At 45.3% G+C, this 27,886-nt stretch overlaps 1 long non-coding RNA gene across 2 annotated transcripts; it reads right to left on the bottom strand.

Moving 5' to 3' along the window:
- Positions 1 to 1,629: 1,629 nt before the first annotated feature.
- LOC146179739 (uncharacterized) lies at positions 1,630 to 12,042 on the bottom strand. Of its 2 annotated transcripts, none has more exons than XR_014700756.1 (3): positions 11,715 to 12,041; positions 9,694 to 9,843; positions 1,630 to 1,971 (listed from the first exon to the last, which is right to left on the bottom strand). It is a non-coding gene; the product is annotated as an uncharacterized LOC146179739 (long non-coding RNA). The 2 variants fall into 2 exon arrangements; XR_014700757.1 differs by lacking the exon at positions 1,630 to 1,971 and adding an exon at positions 9,255 to 9,440 and having other exon boundaries at positions 11,715 to 12,042.
- Between the last annotated feature and the right edge of the window lie 15,844 nt (positions 12,043 to 27,886).

The following is a 27,886-nucleotide window of genomic DNA, read 5'->3' as shown; positions in this document are numbered from 1 at the left end:
CATTCGCCTGCAATCAGGCTTCCAAACACGTCGACAAAGAGAACAATGAGAATCGTACTTCACACACAAATTTCAGACTCTAACCCATGGAATTCATGAAACATTGGGCAACTTTGCCTTTCTGAAAAGCCTACATAACTAATAGACGAGGCCTTTATCTCCATTTGCCCACTCCTAAGAATTTCCTCCTTCTCACGCAAACTATACTGTTCGTTATTAGCTCCTTGGCCTCCCCCCTCTGGTCAGTTTCCTATCCCGCAACAAACGTCTTCACTTAGGACACGCTCGCGGAAACGACTTGACGCGAATGCCCGACTGCGGCATCGGGTTTCGGGTTTCGGGAGAGCGCGTCGGCTCTTTCGTCGCCGCGGCGGCGCGGTGCCCTTGCTCCGATCGCTGGCGCGTCGCGGGTTGGAACAACTTCGTCTAGAACACATAACTCTTATCCCAACGGTTTTTTGAACACCTGCACCGCTGGGGAGCGGGCCGTCCTGGTATGCATGCTCGCGTTGTCTGTTTTTCACCTTTTTTTTCTAATGTTATTCTGAACCTTTTCTTAATTTCTGGCTTCCTTCGAGGGAGACTTGCCTTGCTTTTAGTGTCGTCTTCCTGGAAGCACGGCGCGTATGTAACATTCGTTGGCTCTCCACTTTCTCTTTTTGCCCTACTCCCCCCCCCCCTTTTTTTTCTCTCTCCGTCTTTGTTGCACTGCCAGCCAATAATCAACGAGAGCTTTTCGCCCTTTCTATATATTCAGCAATGTTTGCTTCACCAAAGGCAGAGAGCGAGAATTCCTTCTCCCTCTCCTAACAGTGGCTTGTTAATGTGCGGGCTTATTCTCCATTCTCAATTCTACCTTGAAGAAGGACAGAAGGACGGCCCACCGTCCGAAACTGTTGGAATAAAATAGATAATCGGGAAAGTTGTGTGACATCTTGTTTGAATTTATCTCTGGCCCTTTAGTAACAAGCGAACCATGTCTATATATATATATATATATATATATATATATATATACCCAAGCAGCACACCAGTATTGGTCCAACAATGGTTCATCACTGGAAAAGAATGGCATCAATATTGGACTGATATTGGCATTTGGGCATTTTACTACATTCTCCATTCTTGGCCCATCTTTCGTTCCAAGATTGGTCCAGTGTTCAACCAAGCTGGAGCCACCAATGTAGGCACAATATTAGACTTTCCATTCATGCACCATGATTCTTGCCAATACTGTCCAGCATTATACCATCATTGTATTACCAATATTTGTTTAATACCAGCTATTCCATTGATGGCCCATTGTCAATGCCAATATCATACCAATGGTTAGCCATTGCAGGTGCACTGGCTACTCCATTCATGCCGCATATTGTCGATACCAATATTAATCCAATGGTTTATGGGTACACCGGCTACTCCATTCATGTGCCATTGATGATGTCAAGATTACACATTTTGTGGCACTGCCTGTGCAGGCCATAAAATGCAGCCTTTTTCATTCTAGCCATATTCGTGACAGCACATCGAACTTGCTGGGACAATAATGGCCTTTCAAATAGGAGTGGCCATATAAATTCAAGTTGTTGCTCATGAGCAACCAGTAGATATTCACAAAACAAGGGCATGGTTCACAATATTTATTGCAATTGTTACTATAGACGGCAGTTGTTACTAGCCAGTGCTGAGGGCACACACAGCAGCAGTTAGCGGGGCAGTGGCAGGGTTGGTCAGGGCAGGGCGGGCTCTCGGGAAGTGGAAGGGGCCAGGGAGCTGGAGGGCACACTCATAGGCGTAGTGAGGGGGCTGACCCTGCAATTGCATTCACAGGTGGCATGCCTGGTTCGCCAGGGGAGGTTTCAGCATAACGCCTTTTTCTTCCACCCCCCCTGTCACAGGAACCAGGCAGCCACCTGCGAATAAATGCGTGTGCCTCCAGATCGTCCACCCCAACTTTTTCGCAAATGGCACCTGCACAGAAACAATGAGGAACCAAAATTTACAACACTATTACGAGGCATATAAAATCGCGCGCATTATTTTAGGAAGATGTAGAAAATTCCAGGATTCATGTACCGAAATTTATGGTCAATGAGAAACACTATACTGATGAGTTCCAGATTAGTTTCAGCTGCCTTGGATTTATTAGGATGAAAGACGCACATACATTGCATAGCATGTGCCCTGTTGCATTTTGATCGCCTCCACAGCAATACGGCTGAGACAGCCAGTGTTTCATCCCACACTAGGAATTAGTGCTTGATTATCGGCTGTCTCCGCATATGACTGGCGCGCTAGTTTTTTGCCGCTCCTACGCTTTCTGCGATGTGCAAACAGTTTATACTAACAATCGTTACCAAGAGAATGTTCGGCGACCATTTTCATTTTTTTTAAATGGCTAGATATAATATACACAAGCGATATAAGCCCACGACTGCTGCACTGGCCGCTGGTTAGCTGATATACGCTTTTGACTGGTTTTGTGGGTAGTTCACTTAAACAGGAGCTCACTTAAACGGGTAGCTCACAGGTGCATCATTTTCACACATATACTGCTTGTCCAAGCAAATTTAATCCAAGGGATAAAAAAAACATTTCGGAGGCAGGCAAAGGAAACCAGATATATATTGCTGGAAGCTACCTTGAGCGCCATAGAAAAGGTTTTGTTTGGAATCCTTATTGACATTATTTACCTAAATTACTGATTAATGACTTACACAATAAATGGTGTTGCTACTTTGAAGAGTACCGGCACAATCCACGTTTGATTATTTGTGATAAAGAACCCTCACGTCTGCATTTTGAACGCCAGATACAATAGGAAACTACGAAAATACAGAAATCTGATTCCCGGACAATACAATTGAGGACTTGGCTTGGCTCGACAGCCCTGTGTAGCGTTAGACCTACAAGTTGCCTATGGTTTCTTCGTCCGCGCCAGCACATCGTCCAACAAGACTGTATTTGTATTTTACAGCTGAAAAATACTGTTAAACTAATTTATATCCTTACCGCTTTGTAGTCATTATCCGCATTGCAAAGTTCGGCGCGCTCATTGTAACTCGAGCCTTCATGAGCGCCAAAGGGCCGACGCGAAGCAACCATCGCCAGCATATCACCCTTACTCATGCATGGGGCTAGCAATCTTAGCGGCAGGTTGTTTTGTCCGCTCAAAATCATGTTGTGAGCAGCACAGTTGAGGTGCGCGAATGGGCTGGTAACGGTTTCGGTATCTACATAACCCGGAATTTATCTACAGCTGGAAAAAAAGGTACACATGAGGTTTCTAACCGCAAATATTGAAACAGAGGTTTCCGAACGTGCTCACCGACTCTGTAAGTCCTATTTATTGTCTAAAGTGAATATTTAGTACTTGAAGCGAATAACCTCACTTCCCCACGTACAAAATAAAAATTTTCTGCGCTGTCCTAAGTGGCTGCCAGCAATGCACCACCGGTTTCCATCGTCTGTTTCTAATGGTTTATTTATAACCCTTGGCTCAAGCTATGGGGCGCAGCAGGTGTAATGTAGCTTGAATAAAACCTGCAAGAGATCATATATATGGGTAGATTTGTAAGGTTTACAGATTTCACTTACAAATTCTACAGGAATCGCGTCACTGCGGCCTTTCTTTAAAATTGACACGTAATAGCGCTATATTCGTGGCTAAAATAAAGTAATCAACGCATTAATTCAGCTTAGCAAATGCAGCTGTAACAGAAAGTGAGGGCTGGCTACACCTAAGGTGTGCCTAGCTTTCTAATTTTCTTAGATGGCACAACCGTTCGAAATATGGAATATTAAAAAAAGCCTTTGATATTGGCTTTCTCACAGCGTATTATGGGTGCCTTAGATAAGAAATATAATCGAGGTCCCATGGCCATCTTTCGTTTCCAATGAAATTCTTATATGTGGTGGGCAAGCATCTAGACACAAAAGAATTAACCTTAGTTTTTCAATATACGCGTAGTTTCCTCGAAAAAAAAAACAATTGTATGGTATATCTCTAGAGGTAGAAAACGCTGTTTTTGCCATTTCAAAATGTTGCAAGTTTGGATACCATGATTTTGTCATCTGCTCTTTTTTACTCACTAAATATATGCAGGTTTTATATTTACAAACACTATTAGAAACCTATTTTGTTTTTGCAGTTGTGTTATTAAAAAATCGCAAACTTTTCTTCAGGAGCGATACGCTGCAAAAATATTCATTTTTAACCTTATGTACTGGCATATGATGCATTAGGTTGGTTGCACTAAATATGTTTTCACTTCCTGACGCATGTTCTTAATTCCAGGCAGTATCTGGAGCTCCAGACCACTAGGTGTGTTCTCCACAACGCATCAAAATTGCTCAGAATTCGAAAACAGCAGTAAAGGGCAAATTTGCTGCAATTAAAAAAAGATCATCTTCGATTTTCATTCAAATCCCTCTCAAAAATCTTCAGTACCTCAAAAATATCACGGACTAAAAAGTGTTGCGTTATACTGTTTAAAAATATAACATTAAATATTAAACCGAGTGCTTGTGCTGATAATGGCCAAACTCAGCCTGCATTCTTGCAAGATCCAATAATATCTTGGCACAGAAACTATTTTTCTACATTATCTAGGTTCCATTCTTTATTTCTGAAAAAATTTGAAGCTCTAGATTTGTGTGTGTATCTGCATATTATTTTGAAATTGGACAAAAGTAAGAAAATGGTAAAATAAGGAAAACTGATAAGAATTGAAGAAACGGCCGCAACATCAATTTTTATCAAAATCTGTGGAAACAGTGCAAAGTACTTTGTTAATTTTAGTCAGTAAATATATTGAATTCTGCAAAATGTAATATTAGACATATAAAAATGCTTGTTTTTGTTCTATAGATGTGCTTATATGGCTCCCCCTTATGGAATAGGCATCAAAACTTCAATTTAGTATTTGCTTAATTTAGTTACATTTTACCTTAAGTAAAATTTAAAACATTGTCAGCGCTTAACACCGTTTTTCTGCTTCTGGGACAAATACTTAATATAGCTTAAAATGGTATTAATTCACTATTTCTGCCAATTTCATGGCAATTTCATGGCAGATTTCATGGCAATTTCATGGCATGGCAGATCTCAGGAGTGCAGAGATGCAAAGAAGAAACAAAACAAAGCTTGGGGAACCTTTCGCAGGTGCCCTACAAACGAAAACCTCGTAAAATTCAAACAGGCGAAAGCTAGGGCACGGTACATCCGCCGAAACGCTGAGAAGGCTTCTTGGCAAAAATACATATCATCAATAAATAGCTCAATCACATCAAAAAAATGTGGGAGCTTGTTCACAAACTGGATGCCAACTTCTCCCCGTACACAGTCCCCTTTCTAACATCTCCTGGCACCCAAACAAACTTACAGGAACAGGCAGATATTCTAGGCGATCATTTTTCTGCAATTTCAAGCTCACTACACTCCCCAAAATCTTTTATAACATACAAAAACAAGGCCGAAAAACAAAAACTGCCAACAAGTGGAAGTACTAATGAAACATATAACAAGTTAATAACACTACAAGAAATAAACACTGTTCTATCTGCCGGCAAGAAGACTGCACCTGGCCCAGATCAAATTCACTATCAGATGCTTGCACATCTTTCTACACCTGCATTAGAAGCACTTCTGAAATTTTTCAACAAAGTATGGGTATCCGGGAGTATTCCTGAGGCCTGGAAAAAAGCTATTATTGTGCCTTTCCTGAAACCAGGAAAGCCACCAACGGCCCCCAGCAGTTATAGACCCATAGCTCTCACAAGTTGCCTAGCAAAGTCTTTTGAAAGTGTTCTTAATACCAGATTAGCCTTTGTCCTTCATTCCCAAGAACTTCTAGACATACACCAATGTGGGTTCAAAACAGCATGTTCTACCACGGACCATCTAGTCCGCCTTGAAAACACTGTTCGTGAAGCATTTATTCACAAACAGCACTGCCTTGCCGTCTTCTTTGATATGGAAAAGGCGTATGATACTACATGGAGGTTTGGCATCCTCCGTGACCTAGCATATTTAGGCATACGTGGTAGGATGTTAAACTGTCTAAAGGACTTCTTGTCAAATCGCTCATTCCGTGTGCGTTTGGGCTCAACTTTTTCAAAGAACTTTGTACAGGAGAATGGCGTACCACAGGGATGCGTCTTAAGCACAACTCTCTTTATAGTAAAAATGAATTCCATAAGCACAGTTATCCCGAAATCCGTAATGTATTCAGCTTATGTTGACGATCTACAGATTGCATACACATCCTCTAACGTATCTACATGTGAGAGACAGGTGCAGTTGACCATAAATAAACTAGCAGCATGGGCAGACACAAACGGATTTCAGTTTTCTCCTCAAAAAACAGTGGCTCTCCTATTCTCTCTCAAACGAGGCTTACAAACAGATCCTACACTACACCTGAACAAAACGAAATTACCGGTGAAAAACGAACACAAATTTCTAGGCGTAACTTTTGACAAAAAACTCACCTTTCTTCCTCATATAAATGTCCTGAAGAAAAAGACTTCCAAATCTCTAAACATACTAAAAGTTCTTTCCCGTAAACACTGGGGTGCTGACAGGACATGCCTTAAACACATTTACAGATCTGTCGTACGCTCCACCTTAGACTATGGCTGCATAGTGTATGGGTCAGCTAGACCATCATATTTAAAAAAACTAGACCCGGTACATAACAGAGGACTTCGACTCTCATGTGGAGCATACCGAACTTCTCCTATATCCAGTCTGCTTGTGGAAACAAATGAACCTCCTCTTGAAATCAGAAGAACTTCACTTACATGTGCCTATATATTTAAAATCAGATCTCTGCCAAAGCACATCTGCTATTCTCTAGTAACTAAATGCCCTTCTAGAACACTATTCACCAACAAACCCAATGCAGTGAGACCACTGCTCCTAAGATTTGAGCAAATGTGTCAAGAGGTTGAGCTACCGGATTGTTTACCTAGCATTGCCAAAAGACCTAACCCTCTGCCTCCTTGGTACCTGGTCCCTGAAGTTTGCGACCTCTCTCTTACACAGTTCCAAAAAACAATAACCCCACAAGAGCACTTCATACAAGAATTCCTTCAGCTGACAGAAAAATACAGTAACTTCACAGACTTTTACACGGATGGCTCGAAAACAGATCATTATGTCGGAAGCGCAGTTGTTCAAGGCGAATGGGAGGAAATAATGAGACTTCCACAGTGCGCCTCCATCTTTACTGCTGAATGCTACGCTGTCTCTGTTGCCATAGAGAAAATAATGAAAGAAAACCTCAGGAGAAGTATTATTTACACAGATTCCCTAAGTGTAGTCACAGCCCTTCACACAAGAAATGCAGTTATACCAATACTTGGAAACATCATACACAGCATAGCAACACTTACAGATGAAGGACGAAGCATAAAAATTTGCTGGGTACCCAGTCATGTAGGAATCCGAGGTAATGAAAAAGCAGATAGGTGCGCTGCCAAAGCTCGAGACAAGAAAATAAAACAAGTGCAGATACCATCTCAAGACTGCATGAAATTGGTACAGAGTAGACTGATACAAAAATGGCAGTCCACTTGGAACACTGAAACAAATAACAAACTACACCTCATAAAGCCTGTAATAGAAGAGTGGAAATCGAGCACCCATCTTGAACGTTCCAAAGAAGTGGCTCTATGCCGTCTTCGCATAGGACACACACATTTAACACATAGTTTCATTTTAACTAAACAGGATAAGCCCCTGTGTGATTCATGCGGACACGAGCTAACAGTCATCCACATTATAATCTCATGCAGACAACTTGAACAACTGAGGAAAAAACATTTTACACAGTTTTACAAACAACACATTCCTCTTCATCCAGCTTTGCTTTTAGGTGAAAATGCGCTTGTTGATTTGCCCTGTGTTTTCAGGTTTTTAATAGAAGCAAACGTCCTAAACAGAATGTAAGTTAAAATTACATAAATACAACACTCTTAACCATGAAATTGGCGCATGATAGCCTAAGTTGCTTATGCGCCACTAAACCCAACACAACACAACACAACTAACAATACTATATTTTTGAAGATGATTTTTCAATGTGTAATTTTTATAATAACAATCTTAAGCAAATCGCTTTCCAGCATAATACTTTTGGTGGCGTTACAGAGAACACACATAGCAGCTTAGAGCTCCAAATTCTGCCTTAAATTAACAATATGACCTGCGTAATAAACACAGAATATTTTAGTGCAAACAACGCAATGCGTCACGCCAGTATGTAAGGTTGAACATTAACATTTTTGTAGCGCGTTGTTCTTGAAGCAAAGTTTGCGATTTTTTACTAAATCAACTGCATCAATGAAACACACTTTTAATACTTCTTATACAAGTAAACGTTACCTAAATGCGGTGAGTAAAAAACAGTAGATGACAAAATTTTACGCAACCAGCCGGCCTCCAAACGTGCAACTTTTTGAAACGACAAAAACGGCGTTTTCCAGCTTTAGTGATAGGCGTTTTTTTTTTTTTTTTTCGAGAATACTGCGCCGCATCTGGCAAACCTAAGGGTCATTCCTTTGTGTAGAGACATTAGGCCACGACATATGAAAATTTAATTAAAAAAATGGTCATGGCACCACGATTACTGTTCCTGTCCGAAGACATCCATATTTGTTTTCATTTCGTCTCTTCAACAGGCTGGCTTAGCCAATGCGGTGAATAAAAATATCATCGCATATATTAAAGATTTTCGCGCTATATGTTATACCTAAAGCTACCTATATTGTCACAACTATCATACATTATTTGTAGCTGAAACATCACAAAAGGGATTCGATTGCAAATTGTTCGCTAGTTAAATAGACGTACGAGATGACACACATATACTTTGTAGAATACAATTTAGGAAAGAGCAGATACAAACTACAGGCGAATAATGCTATGATATGGAGCATATGTATTACTCCGGTTAACAGTAAAAAAATCAACTTTCAACATATTAATATATTCGACAAACTATTGCATGCTCACATAGGAACACAATTAATGAGCTCATCCACGCATCTAATGTCTATGGGCATTAGACGTGTGGATGACTTCGTTTTATTCCAATTCGTGCGTCACTCAAAATAATTGAACGAGAAAAAAGTTAATGTCTACACAATTTTCAGTGAGTATACCACAAATTATACTAAGGTGCTTCATATATGTCACATCACCAAGCAAGTGAAATGGGATAACAGAAGTAATCAGACTCTAACTCTGATCAGCATTTCGCTTTTGCGCCATCTTTGTAAGTTTTTAGGCAGGCTTTTCCACTGATTATCCTCTTCTTTATACCCCTGCCACCCACAAGACACAAATCTTCTGGGGGTACCGAACTGTTGGTTTTCGCACCAGTGATACAACTTAATCGATCCATTTATACGTAGAAAACACTCTCGATGCGCACCTAAAAAAAATGAAAGCATGTATGTGTAGGCGAAATCATTCACCGGCGATTTAATAATATGATTTGAACAATAAAATCAAAGGATCACACTCGAAGTAACACAAAAGTGGTGGAGAGATAGGAATTGAAGCAATGAAAGGCGGTTGCTTTCTGAAAAAAGCCAATAGCAAGAGGTCCACCGTCTATAAGAATAGGCAATAAAAATAAGGCATATTTAAAGGAGCATGCAGCAGTTACAGTGATGCAGTGCTACCTTTTTTTAGGCAGGCTTTTCCGCTGATTTTCTTCTTCTTTATTGCCCTTCCAACCACAGGACACATATCTTCTGGGGGTTGTCGGTTTTCGCACCAGTGATACAACTCAATCGATCCACTTCTACGTAGAAAACGCTCCCGATGCGCATCTAAAAAAATGAAAGCATGTATGTGCAGGCTAAATCATGCACACATGATAAAACAATATGATTTGAACAATGAAATCAAATGATCACGCCCAGAGCAACAAGAAAGTGGTGTAGAGATAGAAATTGAAGCAATGAAAGACGGTTGCTTACTGAACAAAGCCTATAGTAAGAGGTCCTAAGTCTATAAGAATAGGCAATAAATTAAGGCACGTTTATAGGTGCATGCAGGAGTTAAAGTGATGCAGTGTTACCTTTCTGTTTCACTGCAGTGATTGGTATAAATAGTACAGCAATTGCTAGGCATCTCAGGTAACCCCATTGAAAACTTCATCCAAGGTACCGAGGAGCAGTGGCGTGTTATTTGCAGCTGTTTTACGGAAAGACAGGCTATCCTATGAGTGCATGCGCATTTCCTCCTTTTTGTATACTTGAATAAAAGCGACTGAACAGTGAGTGTTGTAAGAGGTGCAGCGTCCCTAGGAATGGGGAACAAAATTAAGTTTTAGTAAACAGAGGTACAAAAAGAAGCAAATATGCCTGCAATAATAGCATGATGGCCTACCTTTTGATCAACAGCTGTAAACAACCTGTCACTGCCAGTCGGTTCTTTAGATAGGCTTATCAATGCCAGAGCTTAAAGCTAAGAGCAATATGAGTAATGTTTATTGCGGTCACGGCCGTAAACAATTCTAGCGGAACACTCCATTACTGTAACTATTCAACCGTCCATTTATACATATCGTTCATTAAAGAACCATGCACATCATATTAAGTTGTTCTTTCTACTCCCAAATGATTTCCTATAGAATTAGAATACGTGGATCGCTGCTTCGGTTTCAACATTCTTGCACGATGGCTATGGCGTGCACTTCATGCATACGGTACGGCACGTGAGGTACAAAGAGCTGTAATTGCCGAACAGGCGGACCTGACGTCCTGTCCCATTTCACCTGAAAGTGCGCGCCGTCATCGAGCGCTTCGCGAGCAATATATTTCGGACGATATGGTTGCCTCATATCGGCCGTCAATGTTTTGTACATTGTGTCCCGCGTGCACGTTGTTTACTTTGCAGTGACAGGGACGCAGTGCACACACGGCTGATGTGCCTTTTTGCTTGTATTGTTATTTTCCCCCGCCCTCGAAGCGCGTCTGCGAAATCGCTCTCCTATTGTCGCCGCTTTCTGATAACGCCCTCACCTGAAGGCACGTGCTCAGAAGGGGGGCGTCGATTAAGAAAATTTTGAAAAGGGGCTCACTTGCGCTGTTCACGGCTTTCAATTCCTCAATATGATATTAACCATTATAAAAGTGGAGGTTCATTATGACTTAATTATAGCCTAGTCATCAAGCGGCATCACGCACATGTCTGCCCCACTGTAAAATTCGCTTGCACAGACGGCACGAACAGTTTTCAAAACTTCGTCTGTACATCTGAAAACAAAAAACTGCCCTTAACTCTTAACAAAATCCAAAAACTGTGTGAACATGGCTTCCTGCGCGCAGAAGAGAGGCTGTCCAAAATATATGTACAAAGCCGGGCGCATAGTATCTGGTTACTAATTGATTGCGGCGCGCTGCAGTCAAAAAACTGCGCAAATGGCTGCCTGCAGTGTTCTGTCACGTGTTGGTGGCATACACACCTGTTACGCACGGCTCCTCTATTTTCGGCGCAAATGCTATTCATATCGCAGCCAGCAAATAAGTCCACGCACTTGCTTGCATGTAACCCGGAGGAAAATTCGCTTAGTTCTTGAAGTCATGCTTCGCGCAGTTGTTTCGAGGAGAATAAGGAAAGAGAACATTTGGGACTGGTAGGAGATTATATAGAACCAATTATGAAGCAATGGCATGCTGCAAAGATATATACTCACGGTCTAAGATGACGGCGTTCACTGAGTCTGATAATGCCGATGGTATCCCGCCGTTGCTGTAATCCGTACTCCGGCGACATGTCACAGCTCAGCTATTCACTGATATGTAGCAAGCACCAACCGGAGCACATGGACATGTATAGGCGCAAGAGAAAATTATGCACAGCACAATGAAAAAGAAAATTAATGAGGGAAGAAATTAAAGAAAGGTTTAAGAAGCTGTCACAAGTCTTGTAGCGTCTCCAACAAGCTCTGAAATGAACGCTTCGGGAGGAGGCCGCACAGCAGCGCAGCTGGGGATGCTGTCTGTTGTGTCTTGCACGTAGACGCGTAGGCGAGGGGGAACAACGACCCGCTCAACCAGCGCGTGATTCCCGCCGCGGTGTTGTGTTCGCAAGGGCTGCGCGTGGGAACGAAGGACCAACGACCCTCTCAACATTCCATTCCTCCTGTACCCAGCCCTCTTCTGCTTGCACCGGCCAGCCGTGACTTCGGACCGTGCCGATGAGCGGCCGCCAGCGCGCACCGCTCGAGTCTAGTTCTAATAAATAGTTTTGTTTTGTGTGTTCGCAAGCGCATTGTTTCTTCAAGCCAACCACGGACAAACATTTTCTAAAAAAATAGAAAGCCTCCCCATCTACCATCCACATTCTTGCGTAAATCCATACAGCTGGTGCATCGACAAATGCGCGCGTCCCCTCCCTTTCGCCACCTATGATCGAACAAAGGATGGTCGTTCGACCTTTTATATTTACTTCAAAATATTATATACTGTTGCGTGATGACTGATTAATAATGTCAAAGAGGCGGAGTTCCGAGCTTTTCTTCTATTCTGGCCAACTTTGGTTATAGATTATACAAATTATGCTCAAGTTAGCTAGCTGAAAATTATCCGACTAAATATATACATGTTTTTATTTGTATTCAGTTAATGTTCGCTTTTCGGGTATGAGTAGATGTTTTTATAAAAATTCTAAACATCGGCCCAGGAAACGAAAATTTTCCTAATTTGCAGGCCTTTATTTCAGAAAAGGTTCATGGTAGAGCAGCAATAATTCCACAATATGTTCTCAGCATAATTATCCGCAAACAGCTAACGGTCATATTTTTATGACATTTGGATACAGAGATACGATCGCGCTAATTTACAGAAAACAGCGAACATTGAAAATTTTTAGGAAAACAAAAACAGTTTTCACATTGTTTAAACTTTTTCCACCTATTCTACACTACCTCAGCTTTCAAAGCCATTAAAACACCTTGCATAATTTTGTTGCGCAAGTAATTATGGCCACATCGATAAAGCCTTTGTCCAATTATAGCGCACCGCGCTGTTCTGAACATTCTACGGAATTTGTGAATTGTTCAAGGTTTTTAAATTTTGGCATATAATTTTGTAACAGGGAGAAATATATTTACAAAAGAGGATTAAAGATATATACATTGAGGAACAGCCAAGGAGCCAGGCTACGAGGGCCGCCCATTCGACGCACTTTTTTCTTAATCTTCCACAAACGAGCGCGCCACTTCGTCCTCATCATTCTCCAACTATAACAATATTTCTTCGCTCATGTTTTGTCTCGACTTCGCAAATCGACGGTGACAGACACAGCAATGAATGATTCAGAATCAATTTTGTGTGCGTCGAGGTCCTGAAGCGCTGTGGCATCAGGCAATACACAGACGTTTTTCGCAATCCCCTTCACCTTAACGCGGATTGCACAAAAAGACGATAACATTCAATGAGCAAGCAACGTATTCCAAATAATTTTAGTAGAATGAAAGAATTGGAAAGGGCATGGAAAACTGCCTCATTAAAGCAGTGTTTGTAGGCTGCATTCGTTTTTTTTTCGAATGACTCGACAGCGCACATTATTTTCATTCCTGTACAGTTTTTTTTTATTCCTTTGCCACCGCCTAGCGCGGTTGGAATGGTCAAACTCTAAACTAATAGGTGGAAAAAACTTTTTTTTTTGTTTATTGGCGATATATATGTTGTGCGCCATATAAATGTACCGGGGCCTTCATGCTCGCAGTCTGCACGAAAAACTGTCATTTTTTTTACCACCGTGTGAATGCCTAAAACTAAAATGGTAACCTCGCGAGTCTTCCGGCTTTTCATTTTCCAGTGATTGCGTCTAGAAAGTACACACATCGTATTCGGTCCTCTCTCCAGGTAAACAGACGATGCTGCGCGTAGTTCCTTATGGATAATACAAAAGCACTAGAACAAAAACATCGCTGAGAAAATGGTCATTTGTTCCTTCAACTTGAGGCAACGTTTTCCTTCTCGGCAATGAAAAAGCTACCTTCTAATCACTAATTTAATGTCACATGATCATGCTATGGCGACACGATTTCGTTTTTATGCGCGTTCTCACTGACAACTGGATTTGTACTATAGGTTACGTATAGATGCAGGGATGTAATCGGCGTCCAATACAGGCATATTGGGTCGTGAGTGCTAGCCGGTCTGGGGTATACATATGTGGTCGCACGGTCGTGCTATCATTAGATATAATTGTGCGACAAACGTATGCGCCTGCGACGAAATCTGCATGCATGCCAATAGGCTAAAACCATAAACACATATAACTGACCCCCAAAGGTGCGCCGCATATGAGCGCACCGAAAAGACGAATCCAGACAGTTGCAGCGGTACGTGCTTGAATGCGTTATAGTAATTGTCGTCCCGTACGTGGTACTTGGTGAGGTCCGAACGATCGGCTGAAATGTTGTCGGAATTAAATGCCGCGGTTTGGCGTCCAGCGCACGTGTATTCAACCATAAAAATGGAGAATTTGTTTTGATTGAATGGTCAACGGAAAATATTCACTTCGGCAGCCCATTAAAGCTGCGTTTTTAGGATGGCAATGACATTTGCGAGATCAGGGGAAAAAGTGGTCCATCGTGGGCAGTTTTCATACAGGGATAGCTAATACTGGAAAAACACAAGACAAATTGCAATGGTCCATACAGCCAGTTTAAAACAACGGAACGGTCAACGTCGGAAGAACACAGGACACCTGGGTCCATTGTAGCCAGTTTTAAAAACTGAACGGGCAACGCCGGAAGAACACGGGACAACATGGTCCATTGTAGCCAGTTTTAAAAAAGGAACGGCCAACGACGGCGGAACACAGGACAACTTGGTCCATTGTAGCCATCTTTAAAAAACTGAACATCCAATACTGGAAGAACAGAGGATAACATTTTCCATTGTAGCCATGTTTAAAAACCGGAACATCCAATGCCGGAAGAACACAGGACAACTTGGTCCATTGTAGCCAGTTTTAAAAAACGGAAAACCCAATGACGGAGGAAGGCAGGACAGCTTGGCCCATTATAGCCAGTTTTATATCCCGTGCGACCATTATTGGAGGAACAACGGCAATCTTGGTCCAACATAGACATTCTGTATGTACGGCAGTGCCAATATCGGGAACTCACTGTACATCATGGCCCAAGCTAGCGAGTGTTGGCTACTGGCAGCGCCAACACTGGGAGAGCACTGGCTAGACTGGGCCATTGTTGGACATTGTGTTGACTGGCATGTCCTATATTGGGAGCATGCTGGTTAGGCTGGCCCAATGTAGGGCCACTGCTTGCCGTCGTACTTACAACATTGGCCCAATGCTTTGTGCTGCCTGGGTATATATATTGTGTGAGCCTTCCGTGGATGTTCTTTAATTTGTACATGCCATGATCTTCCTCTTTCATTTGTACATACCATCATCATCGTCCCGCGGCGCCGGCTCCGGCACGCGCCTGGGTTTTGTCATCGGATTAAAACGCTAGACAAGGCATCGCTGGCCTTGCCGTCACGACCTTGCCGTCTAACCTAGCCTTCTTTCACAAGTGGTGGAGGTCGAATTCGATCCCCTTGCTGCCTCTCACTGGAGCTACGTTCCGGTCGTCGTTTGGCAACTACCACCATAATCATGTCCACCGAGAGCAATCCCGACCCGGCCGGACCCTCTACCTCAGCTGCACCGACGCCTCCGACTCTGCCCACACGTCAACGCGACCCACCGCTGTTCGCTGGTCGTCGTGACGAAGACGTGGACGACTGGCTCGACACATATGAGCGCTGCAGTGCCTATAACCGGTGGGACGATGCTTTGAAATTCCTCAACGTTTCGATCTATCTAATTGAGGTCGCCAGAAACTGGTTCATTAATCGAGAACCCCACACTACTAACTAGACCACTTTCAAACAGCAATTCCGACAATACTTCGCCGACCCGGCAGTTCGGACTGAGATCGCGAGAAACAAGCTCGCTTCCCGCCTTCAAGGTCCCGACGAATCATATGCGTCTTACATAGAGGCTGTTCTTGCACTTTGTCGGCGCATTAGTCCCACCATGACGGAACCTGAACGTGTGCACCACGTCTTAAAAGGGATCAATGCTATGGCATATCACACCTTAGTTGCCCAAAATCCTTCAACTGTTGATGCAATTATTACGACCTGTCAACGCCTCGATCAGCTACAGTCCTCTCGACTACAGCCCGGCTTCGCAACTGGTCCGACCTCTGCTGACCTTGATCTGCGGGCAATGATTCGAGCCATCATCCGCGAGGAGCTTCAAGCCCTCAATCCTTTCTGTCGACATGGGTGCGATCATTCTTCCGCACCTCCTAATGACGCCGTTCTCCGCAACATGATTAAAGAAGAGTTAGCTACCATCAGCCGCCCTATGACTTCAGAACCTTCTGCAATCCGCCCAGCGCCGACCTACGCGCACGTCGCTGCATCCCCCCCTTCTTTGGATCCCCCGCCCCGACCGGCACCAACATACAATCACATCAATGCAATGGCGATGGCTCAACCGACACAACCCAATTACGCACCTTGGCGTCCCCCCCGACCAGTCTGCTATTACTGTGGTATTAGAGGACATATATCCCGTTTCTGTCGTCGCCGCCTTCAGAACGAGCGCCGTGGTTACGACACCTTCGAATGCGACATGCCTCCAACCTCATATTATCAACGCCGGTCTATTCCAAGCCCACCTCGACGATCCTCCCCACCTCCAGTATCTACCTCTGAGCCTCGTGGGAACCATGTATCCCGACGCCGGTCCACATCCCCATACCGTCGCTCAGTTTCCCCTCTCCGCCCCGCAACCGGCCTCCCTGTCCGCCATCCGGAAAACTAAGTGTTGCAGTTTCCGGAGGTCAAACTGCACGCTGCGAACTTACTAAAAGTCCTCCTGATCGCCCGTATAACGTTATTGGTGTTATCGCTGAAGGTGTACCGGTTGAAGCTTTGATTGATACAGGGGCTGCAATTTCTGTCATTCACGCTGATTTGTGCTACCGTTTGCGAAAAGTGACAACCCCATATGATGGGCCTCAACTCCGTGGAGCCAATAATGTCCCTTTGCGCCCTTCAGCGAAGTGCACCGTACGAGTTGTTATCGACGGCATCCGCCATCATGTGCAGTTTGCTGTGCTCTCACCATGTGCGTACTTGATGATTTTAGGATGGGATTTTTTGTCAACCGCTTCGGCGTTAATTTCTTGTGGCGACCGTGTTATCCATATGAAAGACAGCGATATTTCATCTGAAGTTTCTGAACGACATCATCCTCTAGTTGCCGCCGCTGATACTGTTTTGCCTCCTCAGTGCGAAAAACTGCTTACCGTTGTTTCTGACCACATCACTGACGGGGACGTACTCATCGCACCATCTCATCGTCATCTTGCACGCGGCATCGCCTTCCCGTCAAGTCTTGTCCGGTTCCACAACGGCTCAGCGACAGTAGTGGCCACTAACACTTCACGTGAATCCCTCGTGCTCCCAAAAGGAACTTCTCTGAATTGTATGGTGGATGTTCAACCTTTTTCCCTGATGGTGCTCACCGCCCCTCCGCCTCAGCAACGTGTTTCGTCAGACGTCTCTCTTTCTGTTCTCGCAAACACTATTAATCCTAAACTCACGCCGAACCAACGCCAAGAACTGCTGACAGTGCTTCGACACCACCAAGCCATTTTTGATGTCACTTCCACACCACTGGGACGGACTAGTGTTGCACACCATCGCATCATTACTGAAGGTAACTCTATCGTTCGACGACGGCCTTATCGGGTTTCCCTCTCTGAACGAAAAGTAATTGAAGAAAATGTAAATGACATGCTTCATCGCAATATAATTCGTCCTTCAACAAGCCCATGGTCCTCCCCAGTAGTGCTAGTTAAAAAAAAGGACGGCTCGGTACGCTTTTGTGTTGATTACCGCGCACTCAACAAAATTACCCGCAAAGATGTATATCCGATGCCGCGAATTGATGACGCCCTTGACTCCCTCCAAGGCTCCGAATATTTCTCGACCTTGGACCTTCGCTCAGGGTATTGGCAAATACCTACGCACGAAGACGACAAAGAAAAAACCGCTTTCGCAACTCCCGATGGCCTTGTGAAAGAAGGCTAGGTTAGACGGCAAGGTCGTGACGGCAAGGCCAGCGATGCCTTGTCTAGCGTTTTAATCCGATGACAAAACCCAGGCGCGTGCCGGAGCCGGCGCCGCGGGACGATGATGATGGTATGTACAAATGAAAGAGGAAGATCATGGCATGTACAAATTAAAGAACATCCACGGAAGGCTCACAATATATGCAAAATTCTAAAGGCTGGAAGTATTTGAAGTTGTTGCTGAGTAGTTTGGGCGCCATTCTCGGCTACGGGATGTGGTCAGTTGTCAATCCGCGGAAGACAACCCAGCGGTAAAAAAGTGCACAATCAATCTTCGGCTCGGTGCCCGACTATCAAGGGTGTGCACTGGGAAGAGGCTCCTTTAATCCTGCTGGGGCCCCTTAGAGGGCAACAAAAAGATTTGAACACTTTGGCGTCCCATACACATAATGAGTACAAAAGGAAAAAAGGGCCACGTATGGGCTTTTCCAGCGCGAGGTGGACTTACAGTTGTCCTGCGAAGGAACGAATTACTGTCCCATCGGCGCAGCTATTTGTACCATGACCCCTTCGCAATCATTTCAACCAATAGGAGTCTAGCATCAGGCAGGAGAAAAGCTTGTACCTTTTGAAAGGTGGTTCGGTAAGCGGCAGCATCAAGGATCGAACCTGGTACCTCCCAAATGCAAGGTTGTTCTCTACCACAAGGCAAAGTTTTGCCCGGTTCTGTTGCGGGAGGTTGTGGCTTTGATTCCTCCTGCTTCCGTTCTACCTACCCGGTCCAACTGAGGAGCACATGTGTCCCTAAGCCGAGTATCCAGTTTCTCAGGGCTGCAGATGGGAAAGACAAGGTTAGGCCTGAAATTCCCATCACCTGTGGGTAGACGCCCCACACGAATAAGGGCCACATCTTGTCAAAGCGTGTGGTCTGTCCACTTTTTCTCCCAGGTGTGTCGTGTTTTTTTCGCTAAAACACCTCTCAAAAGGAAGGTCGTTGTCGTCGGCCTGTGACCAGAAAAGTCTCGTAAATTGCCTCTGCCCAACGTTTTTTTAATGCCTATGCTCAGTTGGCCCGTCGCGTCCAGAGTGAGGCCTATTGAGCCTTAGGAAGAACGGCGAAAAACTCAGACTATGCGTGCGCGTTATCGCTTTCTAAACCCATCATAACTAGAATATTCGTCCACAATCCACAAAGGTTCTGCGACATGCTTACAAAATTGATATCCGAATCTGAAACGTAGAAGGCATGATGGTTCACTGTTTACGCTCGAATTCTGATTGCAAGTGCGAGGGTAGTTGTTGTTGTTGTTGTTCTCCTCTAATGTGATGGCACATACCCACACAGGGGGATCGGCCAAGAATTGGGGTGCAGAGATATTAGATTTAGAGATATTAGCCAGGTAGACGTTTTGTTTCTATTAAGAAGTTTTGAATGGCATTAAAAACATACCTGTGGCTGTACCCAAGCATGGTGGCACCGAGCGATAATAAAATTTGGCTGCTCAACTTAAGACCCAGCTGTTGTAACGGCTTCTCTAAGTACCGTTTTCTCATCATGGTAAAACGGCGGCAAAATATCAAGAAATGGTCTATTGTTTCCGGTTCCCCGCAGAATGCGCAGACAGGAGAAAGCGCCAAACCAGACCTGTGCATATAGAAATTTAGGGGCGGAATACGACAGCGTAGCCTGGTTAGAGAGACCTCAGTCTTCCTTGATTGACATGATTTCCTATTCCAGGAATACTTGAGGTGCAGGTAGTCATCCGAGGATAAAATAGATCCAGATTGCGGGCTTAATAAGGCACGCCGCCGAAATCGTGCTGCTGTTATGTACGCTGTTGCCGGGAGGATGGGCAATACAGGGCCGTTCAGAGAATCTTTGGCTAGTCTGTCAGCAACCTCATTCAGACAAGGAGCCAGGCAATGAATTCGACGCACTTCTTTTTCTTAATCTTCCACAAACGAGCGCGCCACTTCGTCCTTATCATCGTCTGTCAGTTTTTGTCTCGACGTTGCCAACTAGCCGTGACAGACACAGCAATGAATGAATCAGATTCAGTTTTGTGTGCGTAGAGTTCCTGATGCGCTATGGTATAGGGCAGCCCACAGACGTTTTTCGCAATCAGCCTCACCGTAACAATGAAAATTTCTGAGGACAATAAAGAAAAACCGTTTTTGATATCTTTTGATACTTTGTTGACGTATTTTTCTCTACATCAACTTTCAATATCAATAAAAACATATTGCACAATATTGATGCACTAGTAGCTACGACCAGTCCAGTAAGACCCTTAAAACAGGAATTTGCAATTGCTGCAGGTCTGACGTCTTGGCCACTAAACGAATAAAATGCAAGAGCAGAATTGGATTTTAGGTTTTAAAAATATGTCCAACAATAGGGAAAAGATGTCGACGGATATGAGGACGTTAATGTTCAGATGTTGACATGACCGGAGCGGCCATGAGCGCGGGGGTAGGCTCACCCTAGACGTTCGTTTTTAGAGACGGAGCAGTGAGAGCTCGTTTTTGCGTCTTCAGACCGACAGACTTCGATACATATATTATAGTGAGGCTACAAAAAACAAATAAAAAGTAATATGCCTCTGCCCGTGCCACTAGGTATAAAGGGCTTATAGTAACTCTATTGTAGCAGTTCAACGCATCTGCACTGGAGCGTCAGTATTTTATCCGCCTGTTTTTCGCACCGCAAGCAGACACCAATAACACGGGGTGAAGTAAATTTATTTATTTATTTTATTTATTTCAAATACTTTCCAGGCCCGAAGGCATTACAGAAAGGAGTGGTACAGACAAAAACAAAATATACAGTGCATAGCTATACAATAATGAAGTTATATGATGGCGGAAAATACAGTTTTCTTGAAATTTGCAACATCAGTAATGGCAGCGATGGAGGGAGGAAGGTCGTTCCAGTCAACGCTAGTTTTAGGAATAAAAGGATAATCACTCATTTTTGTTCTCGAAAATGGAACACTAAATACATGATCGGAACAGGATGAAATGTATGAAGGGCTCGCAAAAAGATGAGTCTTTAACAGAGGGTTATGATGATACAGTCGAAAACACTTTCAGCGCGAAGAAAGGTCGGGTAAGGCAAGTGTGTTTTTCATGGAAGTAATGCTAGCGTGACGGGAAAAGTTAGATAAGATGAAACGTGCCGCACGATTTTGAATGGATTCTAGTGTGCTTATCAGTGTGATTATATTAGGATCCCAAACTGCAGATGCGTATTCTAACTTTGGTCGTACTAATGTTTTATAAAGGGTTAGTTTTATCGGCAGAGGCGCGGTAGAGAAATTTCGAAGCAAGTATCCAAGAGTCCTGTTGGCGTTATTGGTGATATGTTCGACGTGTCTGCGCCATGATAAGTTACGCGAGATATGAACACCTAGGTATTTGTAAGAGTTAACAGATTCAAGGTGAATATCGTGAAGAACATAAGTACACTTGTTGTCAGTGATGCTAGTGCGACGAGATACACGCATTGTTTTACATTTATTAATGTTTAGTCGCATGAGCCATTTATCACACCAGTTAGATATGCTTGTGAGATCATCCTGAAGATAAATAGAATCAGTCTGGTTAGATATTTTGCGATAGATGACGCAGTCGTCTGCGAAAAGCCTAATAGAAGAATGAGAAATGCATTCAGGAAGGTCGTTAATGTATATTAGAAAGAGAAGAGGACCCAGTACCGATCCTTGTGGTAGACCCGATGTTACGGAAGTGCGAGAGGAGGAGCAGCCGTTAGCAGAGACATACTGGGTACGATTTGATAAGAAACTTTTAATCCAGTTGAGTACGTTAGGGTGTAATGTTAAGCATGCTAAGTTTAAGAATTAGGAGATCATGGGAAACAGTATCGGAAGCTTTCGCAAAGTCCAAAAAAACACAGTCTACGCCAATGTTCAAGTTAGTGTGGGCAAATAGGTCATTAGTAAAATGTCTTCCTGAAACCGTGTTGCTGTGCTGAAAAGAAGAAATTCGACTCAAGGAAATCAATCAGATAAAAATATATAATATGTTCCAAAATTTTACATGGTATACTTGTGAGTGATATAGGACGATAGTTATCGGGGGAATGAGCGCTACCTGGTTTAGGTACTGGAACAAACCTTGCCAACCCTTCAATCGCGTGGAAGTACAGAGGAATCTAGAGACTGGGAAACGAGCATCGAAAGCAAAATGGAGGAATATGGGTCAGTGATTTTCAGCATTTTAGTGTTGATTGCATCTTCACCTGACGAAGAAGATATTTTCAAATTTTCAACCAGCTTTTGTATCCCAACCCAGTCTATACTGATAGAGTTCATTGGTAAAAATGAAAATTAGTTACAGACGGTACAATATTAGGAACACTTTTGTGGAAAATGGAAGCAAATACATCATTTAAAACGGAACAACACTGGTTCGGAGGAATCGCGACATTATTAGAACGGGCTAGTTGAATTACCTTGTCTTCTTTGCATCCAACAACATTCCGGAATTTACGCGGATTAGATTGCAGAAGTGATGGGAGGATGTTATCGAAAAAATTCTTTTTTGCATCTTTAATAGCCATTAGATATTGTCACGTAGTGGTGACGAGGTCGACGACACAAATGAAGGGTCGATGACTGCACTAAAGAAACTCTTTATTTGGGCTGACTTGCGCCCGCAAAAAGAACTAAGCAACTCGGCGGCGGCGATAGAAACAAACGCGCTCGTCGATCGTCGAACAAAGAATGCCCGTCACACTCGTCAACGCTCAATTTAAAGGCTGCACAGAACAATCTAGATAACGTCGCAAACAGCTACCAGCACGGGCTGGAACATTGTGGAAAGACACCCGAGTGACCGGAACCTTCGAGACAGATCTCGGTGCATCTTTCGCTACAACAAAACTGATAAAGGTGCGACTGGCGACATCGAGCATTAACAAACAAAGAATACGGAACTGATACGCGGTCTAGAATCAGAGTGATAAGCCTGTATGCCGGCGGCTGTTAAAAATACAACAAATACTGTTTTGAAGGTTTCGCGGCATTACTCCCCCCTTAAAAAAAAAACATCGCCTCGATGTTCCAAAACAAAGAAACAAACATAAACACTGCAAAGTTTAAACACCACAGATTATTTAACGCGCGTAATATGGCTTCAGTCGTACAACATGTACAATTTCTGGGCGTGCGCGTCGCCGTTGTGATGCTGACGTTCCGTCGGGAATGACTTCATAGTCCAGTGGTCCGACGCGGCGAAGGATTTTGTATGGCCCAAAGTATCGACGCAGCAGCTTTTCACTTAATCCGCGACGGCGAATTGGTGTCCAAACCCACACTTGGTCTCCTGGATTGTACTCTGCGTGGCGTCGTCGTAAATTGTATCGTCGTCTGTAGGTGCGCTGTTGGTCTTTAATACGCAGCCGGGCGAGTCGTCGGGCTTCCTCCGCACGCTGCAGGTAGGCGGCGACGTCAAGGTTGTCTTCGCTGGTTACGTGCGGCAGCATTGCGTCGAGCGTCGTCGTGGGCTCCCTGCCGTACACAAGCTTAAACGGGGTCGCTTTGGTCGTCTCCTGGACTGCCGTGTTATACGCGAAGATCACGTACGGCAAGATGGCGTCCCAGGTCTTGTGTTCAGCGTCGACGTACAAAGCGATCATGTCCGCGATCGTTTTGTTCAGGCGCTCCGTGAGGCCATTGGTCTGGGGATGGTACGCAGTTGTTCGTCGATGGCTTGTGTGACTGTATTCCAGGATGGCTTGCGTCAACTCTGCCGTAAACGCCGTTCCCCTGTCCGTGATGAGCACTTCTGGGGCGCCGTGTCGCAAGAGAATTTGTTCGACAAAAAATTTGGCGACTTCTGCCGCGGTACCATTTGGTAGTGCTCTTGCTTCGGCGTAACGGGTAAGGTAGTCAGTGGCCACGATGATCCACTTGTTACCCATAGACGAAGATGGAAAGGGGCCGAGGAGATCCATCCCAATTTGTTGAAAGGGCACGATTGGGGGCGGAATAGGGTTTAGTAGTCCTGCTGGTCTGTTCGGCGGCGTCTTGCGTCGTTGGCACTCACGACACGTCTTCACGTAGCGGGCAACTTCGGCAGACAGTCGCGGCCAGTAATACTTCTCCTGGATTCGACGCAATGTGCGCGCAAATCCGAGGTGGCCTGCTGTGGGCTCATCGTGCAACGCCTGCAGAATTTCTTGCCGAAGGTTTTAGGCACTACGAGAAGCTGCGTGGTCTTGTTAGGTGCGAAGTTCTTCTTCACGAGGAGGCCATTGTTTAACGTGAAGGATGATAAATGTCGCCTGAACACACCAGGAGGGGAAGCGGTCTTCCCTTCCAAGTAATCGGCTAGCGCTTTCAGCTCAGGGTCTGATCGCTGTTGTTCTGCGAAACTGCTGGCGCTTACCGGTCCCAAAAAGGCGTCGTCGTCATCGTCCTTCGGGGGAGCATCGACCGGAGCGCGGGATAAGCAGTCTGCGTCGGAATGCTTCCGGCCCGACTTATAGACTACAGTCATGTCGAATTCTTGAAGTCGTAGGCTCCATCTGGCAAGGCGGCCGGAAGGATCTTTCAAATTAGCCAGCCAGCAGAGCGCGTGATGGTCGCTTACCACCTTGAATGGTCGGCCGTATAGGTATGGACGAAACTTAGAAGTGGCCCAGATTGCAAGGCACTCCTTCTCGGTCGTCGAGTAATTGACTTCGGCTTTTGTGAGGGATCTGCTAGCGTAGGCGATTACTTTCTCCTGTCCGGCACTCTTCTGGACAAGAACGGCTCCTAGGCCCACACTGCTCGCGTCGGTGTGAATTTCTGTCTCGGCGTTTTCATCAAAGTGGCCAAGTACAGGAGGGCATTGCAGGCGGCGCTTAAGTTCGTCGAAGGCTTCTTCTTGCGGCGCTTCCCATTTAAAAGGTACGTCAGCCTTTGTAAGCTGCGTCAACGGTTCGGCGATCCGCGAAAAGTTTCTGACAAATCGTCGATAATAAGCGCACAGCCCAAGGAATCGGCGCACAGCTTTCTTGTCGGCAGGCGGTGGGAATTTTGTGATTGCAGCTGTTTTCTCCGGGTCTGGGCGAATACCGTCCTTGCTAACGATGTGACCTAGGAACCGGAGTTCTTCGTAGGCGAAGTGACACTTCTCTGCTTTTAGCGTTAGTCCCGATGACTTGATGGCTTCCAGCACTGTTTGTAGTCGTTTTAGGTGGTCTTCAAAGTTTGACGAGAAGACAACAACGTCGTCCAAATATACCAAACAAATTTGCCACTTCAAGCCTGCCAGGACTGTGTCCATTACTCGTTGAAACGTGGCTGGTGCGGAGCAGAGGCCAAATGGCATCACCTTGAACTCATAAAGGCCGTCCGGTGTGATGAATGCGGTCTTTTCGCGATCTCTTTCGTCGACCTCAATTTGCCAATATCCGCTCTTCAGGTCCATCGATGAGAAGTACCTTGCATTGCAGAGCCGGTCGAGAGTGTCGTCGATGCGGGGAAGCGGGTAGACATCCTTTTTCGTTATGCTATTCAAGCGGCGGTAATCAACGCAGAAGCGAAGTGTGCTGTCTTTCTTCTTGACCAAAACGACTGGTGCCGCCCAGGGGCTGTTCGATGGCTGGATTACGTCCTCACGCAGCATTTCCTCAACTTGATCGCGAATGGCCTGGCGTTCTCGCGGCGATACACGATAAGGGCTCTGGCGCAGAGGTCGGGCGTGTTCGTCCGTTATTATGCGATGCTTGGCCAGTGGGGTTTGTCGTATCTTCGATGACGATGAGAAGCACTCCCCGTAGCTTCGAAGCAGACTGAGAATCTGGTCTTTCCTGTTGTGGGTCAATGCCGGGTTAATGTCAAATGTGGGCTGACGGAATAGGTCCGGTGCGTCTTCCAGCGTTTGGTCGTGGAGGGTGAATACATCTTTGAGGTCCGCTAATTCGTCGAGAAAGGCGATCGTCGTGCCCTTGTTGAGATGCCGATATTCTTCGGTGAAGTTTGTTACCAGAACCTGAGCTTGACCTCTCCGGAATTTCGTGATGCCTCTTGCGATGCCGACACCTCGTTCTAAGAGCAATTGGATATTTCCTTCGACGATGCCTTCAGCGGCTTCGATGTTGGCGCTACCTACGCAGACTGCGATACTTGATCGGGGCGGGACGTTCAATTCTTCGTCGAGGACGTTTAGAGGGATGTGTTGCATCAACGTCGTCGTAGCAGGAATGGCTTTGTCTGCAGAGAGCTTGATGAGCTTGGATCGCAGGTCGATGATAGCCCTATGTTCATTTTAGAAGTCCATGCCTAAAATCACGTCGCGGGAGCACTGCTGCAAGACCACAAAGCTGGTGGGGTAAGTACGCCCATTTACGGTTATTCTTGCAGTGCATCGTCCCGATGGAGTAATCAGGTTGCCACCTGCTGTGCGAATCAGCGGGCCATCCCAAGCGGTGGTAACTTTTCTTAGCTGAGAGGCTAACGGTCCACTAATGACTGAATAGTCAGCTCCGGTGTCTACTAGGGCAGTGACTCTGCGACCGTCGACATCAACTTCAAGGTCACTTGTTCGCGTCCTCGCATTGCACGTGGGCCTTAGTGTCCGATCCCGGCTGCGTCGTTTCTTCAGGTCATGGCCGGGGCATACCGTTGTTACTTCGCTGGGCGGCGGTGTCTGCTTGCACTTTGGTCGTGTTGTCGTCGATGACGTCGTGTGGAGCGGCGGTGAAACGGCTGCGTCGTCGTTAGTGGTCGTCGGCGGCGGAGGATCTTCGTCTTTTCGCCGTTGAGCAACCTCACCTCCAAAGGTTGCTGCCTTTAGTTTCCCCTACGGGGGCTTGGGGACCTTCCGCGCACAATATCATCATAGTTACGTCCTGGCGACGCAAAGCGGGCCCTGTACGGCGATGGAGATCTGAACCGACGGCTTGGTGGCGCAATCTCACCGCTACGCAGGTAGTTGTCAATTTCTTGTGGTCGTTCACCTGGGCGTGGTCGTGGAGCGTCGACTGCAAATCCGCGGAGACCGATTCGTCGGTACGGGCAGTGGCGCAGAATGTGGCCGGCCTCACCGCAGTGGAAGCATAATGGCCGGTTGTTTGCAGTCCTCCAGGCGTCGCACTTCCTGGGGTTTGGGGGTCGTTGGTAGGCTTGGCGGGCGGGGGCCAAGGGGCGGTTTTCAGGAGCAGGACGGTAGCGGCGAGGGCTTGGAAAGTCAACACGTCGGGGCGGAGGGCGACGTAATGCACCAGCGTAGTTCATCGCTGTTGCTTCTTGTGCTGGAACAGTCGCAGCCGTCGCTGCAGGAACGCCCAGCGCCTGCTGAACTTCTTCACGGACGACGTCCGCGAGCGTCGCCACCTGGGGTTGTTGCGATGATGGCAACATTCGGCGGAGCTCCTCTCGCACGATCTCCCGGATTAGGTCGCGAAAGTTCTCTCCGCTTGCAGATGTGCTGGGGTAGTGGCATGAGTAGTTTGGTTGAAGTGGTCGCTCGTAGTGGCGCATCCGGGTATCCAACGTCTTCTCGATGGTCGATGCTTCACTCTCAAATTCTTCCACAGTTTTCGGCGGGTTCCGGACAAGCCCCGCAAAAAGCGACTCTTTAACGCCTCGCATTAAGAATTTCACTTTGTCATCTTCGGTCATGTTAGGGTCGGCGCGGCGAAACAGGCGTTTCATCTCCTCTACGTAGGCCAGGACGGGCTCGTTTGGTAGTTGAATTCTTGATTGGAGGAGGGCCTCAGCTCTTTCTTTTCTGACAGAACT

The sequence above is a fragment of the Amblyomma maculatum genome, chromosome 9 (assembly GCF_055883805.1).
Source record: "Amblyomma maculatum isolate TAMU_Amacu chromosome 9, ASM5588380v1, whole genome shotgun sequence".
Classification (NCBI taxonomy): Eukaryota; Metazoa; Arthropoda; class Arachnida; order Ixodida; family Ixodidae; genus Amblyomma; species Amblyomma maculatum.
Note: the sequence above shows the minus strand (reverse complement) of the source record. Positions and strands in the feature narration are given on the sequence as shown.